Genomic DNA, 6,679 nt, shown 5'->3' on the forward strand with positions numbered 1-6,679 from the left:
GATAGGGGAACATACATTGGGCCATGAGAAAAACAGCATTCCCTTAATGTTTTTCCCTGTGCATTATTTATCGTAACTGCAAACGATATCTTGGAAAATTACGAAAATGGTGTCCTTTTAAGGCTGATAGGTAGGCTGTGTATTTAAAAAATAAGTACTATATAGCCCGGATAGCTCAGAGCCTCAGTCGGTAGAGCATTTGAATTTTGATTATGTACTTATTATCAATTAACTGACTATGTATAAATTTAACAAGACAATGAGACAAAAAAATAAGCGGCTACGAAACGAAATATCTATGTAACCTATAAAATAACTATAACTCACAAAGCTATTTACAAATCGAAAATCAAATTTAAGTATGAGTATTTTCAGACAACCTACTCAACTACCTGTTGAAATATGTCAAAAAGCACTAAAAATTATCTAATTTTATCTCGATATTTTTTATAAGAATTAATGCCATGTTTATAAAAACGGCTTTAGAACAAATTTGATCACCACACATAAAGGTTATAGTGAGTCAACCTTAAAAGATAGACACGCTATCGTGGACTTTTTTTAGAACTTTTCAAGAGGAACGATTCCGTAGTACAAAATTGTTATGTAACTTTAACCGTTACGCAGCGCACGTAACTGAACTCTCAGAAGGAATAAATTTTCCCAGTTCATGCAACATTTTTCATTCAATGAATGACATTTCATGCTTCTTATTTAATCAGAGACTTTAATATAACATTTAAACTTCACCTATTTTACGCGCGAGCGAAGCCGCAGTAGCTAGTTAAACGCTTAGTATCGAAAAACAAAAGAAATGTCGTGTACTACATATATTGCTAAATACTCGAGTAAATGAACTGGAGCAGCATTCTCGGTCCAACAACCTAGAATTGCAATGTATTCCCGAGCACAGCAATGAAAATGTAATATCCGTCGTAAATCGCAATTGGGAAATATAATAGGTTACGAAGTTAGTGACGACAAAATCTGTAACTGCACACGGGTTGCTAAAATAAATCGTTCAAACCCCCGCCCAAGATCAATTGTAGTACAATTTAATACGCCGCTCATTAAAAATAGTTTTTTTGGCTGCAGCTATAAACTTTAATAAAATAAAAACCAATGATAGACTAAATATGGCACACTTGGGAATAGCTGGAGATAAGAAGCCTGTATATGTCATGAAGCATCTATCACTTGAAAACAAAACTCAGACCGCTGCAGCAAGGTTGAAAACTAACGAGATAAATTTATGTGGATCCGAAATGCTCGTATTTTGATGAGGAAAAATGAGAAGTCTAATTACTTAGTAGTTTTTACTGGTGGTAGGGCTTTGTGCAAGCCCGTCTGGGTAGGTACCACCCACTCATCAGATATTCTACCGCAAAACAGCAATACTTGATATTGTTGTGTTCTGGTTTGAAGGGTGTGTGAGCCAGTGTAATTACAGGCACAAGGGACATAAAATCTTAGTTCCCAAGGTTGGTGGCGCATTGGCTATAAGCGATGGTTGACATTTCTTACAATGCCAATGTCTAAGGGCGTTTGGTGACCACTTACCATCAGGTGGCCCATATGCTCGTCCACCTTCCTATTCTATAAAAAAAAAAGTTAAGAATATAGACTTTTTAAGTAAATTAAATTAGTTATAAGTTATTGGCAAGCAATGGTATTATAGTTATAATAATGATTACGTTAAAGTTATATTATCAAAATGTTAAAGGGCTCAAAACCAAAACCCATGATGTTTATTGTAATATTTCAATTAATGAATACGATATCATTATTTTAACGGAAACTTGGCTTAATGAATCAATATTTAGTAATGAATTATTTGATGTTAGGTACATTGTTTATAGAAGAGATAGACAGACTTGTAAGACTAGTGTGAAGAAGGAAGGTGGTGGAGTCTTGGTTGTTGTAAATCAAAAGATGAGTTCTAGTAGGATCATGAAACGGGAAAGTGATTGGTTAGTCATTAACGTACCTTACTTGAATAATGCTCGACAGTTTGTTCTGTGTGTTGTCTACCTTCCTTCACCCCTAGATAAAAAAAATCTCGACCACTTCTTGACCAACTGTAACTGGGTTTCTGATCAACATACTTTGATTACGTGTATATTTGGCGACTTTAATTTAAAAAGCATTAATTATAATTCACCCTTGACTCATTATTAAGATAACTCCTGCTACGCGAATATTGCTCGATTTTGTATCGGAAAATGCACTGTACTAATGTAATGAAGTGGTAAACAGCATGGGAAATATTCTTGATCTTTTACTGGTTGACTAACCTGACTGCTGTGTAAGTACTTCACACAATCCTATCAGTGAGATAGATCCACTTCATCCTCCACTCGAAATAACTTTTCATAATATTAAATTGAAAAAACTGAAGACGAATTTATCAGTCGTTCGGTATAATTTCTATAGGGCTGATTATTTATAATATTATTTAGTGTATGAGCCATATATACATTGCTGTGAATTGTTCAGCGACAAAAGTGTAAATCAAATGGTCAGTATTTTTTACGAACAACTGCACATGGTAATCTAGAAATATGTTCCACTAATAGAGGTTTTAAATGTAAATAAACATCCCCGATGGATAAATGGTGTGGTATTGCGAAGGCTACACGAGAAGCACAAAATATTAAAGCGATTTAAATTGTATATTATATATATAATATAATAATATTATCCTGGGACATTTTTCACACACGGCCATCTGATCCCAAAGTAAGCTTGTACAGAGCTTGTACTATGGAAACCAGACACCTAATATACTACTATACTTTTTTTGTATGTACATACTTATTTAGATAATTACACCCAGACTCAGGACAAACAGACATGTTCATGCACACAAATATCTGTCCTAAGTGGGAATCGAACCCACAACCTTCGGAGTGAAAGGCAAGCATCCACCGACCATGCCAACCGGCTCGTCAAATGGCTCGTCTATGGATACAGTATCGTTAAAAACTCTTAGTGAACGCTGTGATAAACTTACTGGAGAGGCCTTCAACAACTACAATAAAAAATCGAAGATCTAATTTATGACAGCCCAAACTTATTTTGGTCATTTCTTAAAACCAAAACCAATAATCAAGGTCTATAACCGGTCACCATGACGAACGGAATAGAAACCACGTCGGATTTGCAACATGTTCTTAAATTATTATTCCTCTGTGTATACTGATTGCAAGAGCGATACAAATTTTGAATTCTCTAAATTAAATGAGTGCTTAAAAGCCATATATGCCAACAGTTCTGTTAAACCTTGAAAGTTTGGATACCGCAAAAGGCGCGGGTCCGGACAATATTCCATCAATTTTTGTCAAAAATTGTGCTCTTGTGTGGCGGAGCCATTGAATCATACATTTAACTCCTCACTAAATGCGGGATATTTTCCAGGAAAGTGGAAGGAACCTAAAGTAGTGCCCATCCATAAAGGCGATGATGACTGCGTGGTGCAAAACTACAGACCTATTCCAATTCTGTCAGTTTTCACCAAAGTCTTTGAATCCATAGTCGGTACTCTCATACAAACTCATTTCAAGCCTTTTATTTCTGAACATCAGCATGGCTTTTGGCCTGGTAAATCTACAAGCTCAAATTTAGTCAGCCTTACTAATTCTCTTTTTGAAGCTCAAGATTCTCAGAAGCAAGTAGACGTAATTTACACGCACCTTAGAAAGGCTTTTGACAGAGTTCCACATACTTACAAATAAATTTATCATATACGGCTTTTCTGGTTCATTCCTGCAATGACTTTCCTCGTACCTAAAAGATCGTTTGTTTTTTGTTGTTATAAATGGATACAAATCTGAAAAGCACACAATTTTATCTGGTGTTCCTGTTATATTGTATATATAAATTGTTTTATATTATATATGTATGTATAATATGTGTATTTTATATCTACATTTAATAATTGGTTTTGTTTTAATTAAATATTAATATTATTTTATATGAATAAAACTGGTATGAACCACCACCTACCCCATATCCTATCTGTAATTACTTACACTCGGTTACCTGGAAGAGATCGCTGTGTAGCGATAAGGTCGCCATAATTGTACATTTATTTAGGCAATATACATGTTTTGTATTTTTCTTTTTGTGGTGTGATGTACAATGAAGTATTAAAGTAAAGTAAAGTGTTCCTCAGGGTTCCCATCTCGGCCCTATTCTATTTAACATTTTTGTGAATGACATAACTTTGTGCTTTATGCATTCAACTCCATTTATGTACGCAGATGATCTTAAGTTTACCCGGATTGTCTCATCTGCGCATGACTCTGCTCTTCTTCAGATGGACCTAAATAGTGTAGTTGACTGGTGGGAGGCAAATGGCATGGAGCCTAATATAAAAAAATGCTTACATATAAAATTCACACAATTAATGCAATCGCTAAAAAAGCCTCGAAATTACTGGGATTCGTTATTAGGAATACAAAGGGTTTTAAACGAGTCAGAACAAAAGTAATCATATATAATAGCCTCGTTCGTAGCCAGCTAGAATACTGAAGTGTTGTTTGGCGACCTCACTATTCTGCCCACTGTTTGACACTTGAGCGCATTCAAAAAAGATTTCTATGGTACAATTTATATCAAGCAAGAGTTCATAAGCCTCATAAAAATAGACTAAAATGCTTTTAACTTATTAGCTTAGAACAAAGAAGAGACTTAAGAGACTTCGAAATAAAATAGACTGCCCAAACTTACTGTCTAAAATAAAGTTCAGAGTGCCTTATAGATATCCTCGAAAACTTATAACGCTCTTAGTACCACCTCTCTGCAGAACTGTTTTATTTATTTATTTATTATAATATCAAGAGCAACATGAAGTACACTAATAAATACAATTGAGTCTTTAAACATTACGTTATATAAATCAAGTGTCTCCTAAATTATAGGTGTTGCGAAATATATAAACATTTCGAGTTAACAAAAAAATAATTTTAAAAATTAAAATATTTATAACAAATAGAAAAGATACTAACAATTAAATTATTATAAAATTACACTTGATTGTTATAAAATGAATAAAATATAAATATCTGAGAACATTAAATTTTTTTGAATATTAATTATTTGATTAAAAGCAAACAAAAGAAAGGTACATTTATAAAGAAAAAGAAGTGAAAAACAAAAATTTATAATTATTTTTATACATTATTTTTGAGGAAAAAAAAATAGATATTTTTTTACGAAACTGATTCAATTTGTCATTAAAAATATCAATTATAAGAGCTTCGTTTGACACTTTCTTAATGTTAAATCATATTATTGAGCGTTTTGTAGATATTATTATAATCGATGGTTAGCCTGTTAATTTTGTGCACAAAATTCACCAATACCACGATTCTGTAAACTATACAATGGGCTTAGTGGATTACTAGATATCAGTACGGACTCACCTAGCACTTTTCGTAAAGTTGCTAAAGATTGTTGCAATAATATTTAATATAAGTGTAAACTTGTAGTATTTTGTAATGTAGCATCTAAGACATTTTTGTTATTTCCGTTCTCTTTGTTTTTTGTGTATTTATTTTTTCTTTTTCTCTTCTTATCTTATCTTTGTGACATTTTTTTTGTAAATAATTTTTCCTTTTTTATATTTTTGTTATTATTACTTAATAGTCAAGCACTTTAATACTTTTATAAAATTGTAATCCGCGCAAGAACACTATGCATGCAGTGTTTGCTTTCAAATGGGTGTACATAAAATGTTCCTAGTTTAGCACACAATTTATAAAAATGTTATGTTTGTAACCTCCGCTAGCAAACCTTTAATAAATAAATAAAATTTTCTTATACCATACAACATTTATCCTTTACGTGTACTTACGCACGAGCACAGCCGCGGGCAATAGCTAATTAAACGTATAGTGTCGCAAAACAAAAGAAATGTGCATTGCATATATTGTGTTATTTTTTAATCCGTTTTTTTAATCCGTAACATGTACACATTTTTTTTTTTTATAGAATAGGAAGGTGGACGAGCATATGGGCCACCTGATGGTAAGTGGTCACCAAACGCCCTTAGACATTGGCATTGTAAGAAATGTCAACCATCGCTTATAGCCAATGCGCCACCAACCTTGGGAACTAAGATTTTATGTCCCTTGTGCCTGTAATTACACTGGCTCACTCACCCTTCAAACCGGAACACAACAATATCAAGCATTGCTGTTTTGCGGTAGAATATCTGATGAGTGGTTGGTACCTACCCAGACGAGCTTGCACAAAGCCCTACCACCAGTAAAAGTAGTTTTTAATAAGCAACTACTCTCACAAACGAATACAGACAGGTTTACCAGTTCAGCCAACTCAAGAGTTGACTGCATATAATCCTATTTAATATGATTAATCATATAGATCTGAGCTCAACTTACATTGGAAGAATCATATCTGACTCTGTCCATTTTTTAACTTTTACTAAGTTGTGCGAATTTACTATAATTGTCTATATATTATTTCATATATAAGGGATATTATTAAATTATTTTTGTCTATGCTCGCTTGTATGGCCTTAATGCTTAAAGTTTTGAAGTTTGTTTATCCAACCAGTATTTCTAAATATTTAATTTGTCACATCTATCGCCAAACGGTATTAGTTTGTTTAGTTGTGTTCCGGTTTAAAGGGTGAGTGAGCCAGCGAGATTACAGG

Source organism: Nymphalis io, chromosome 26 (genome assembly GCF_905147045.1).
Source record: "Nymphalis io chromosome 26, ilAglIoxx1.1, whole genome shotgun sequence".
Classification (NCBI taxonomy): Eukaryota; Metazoa; Arthropoda; class Insecta; order Lepidoptera; family Nymphalidae; genus Nymphalis; species Nymphalis io.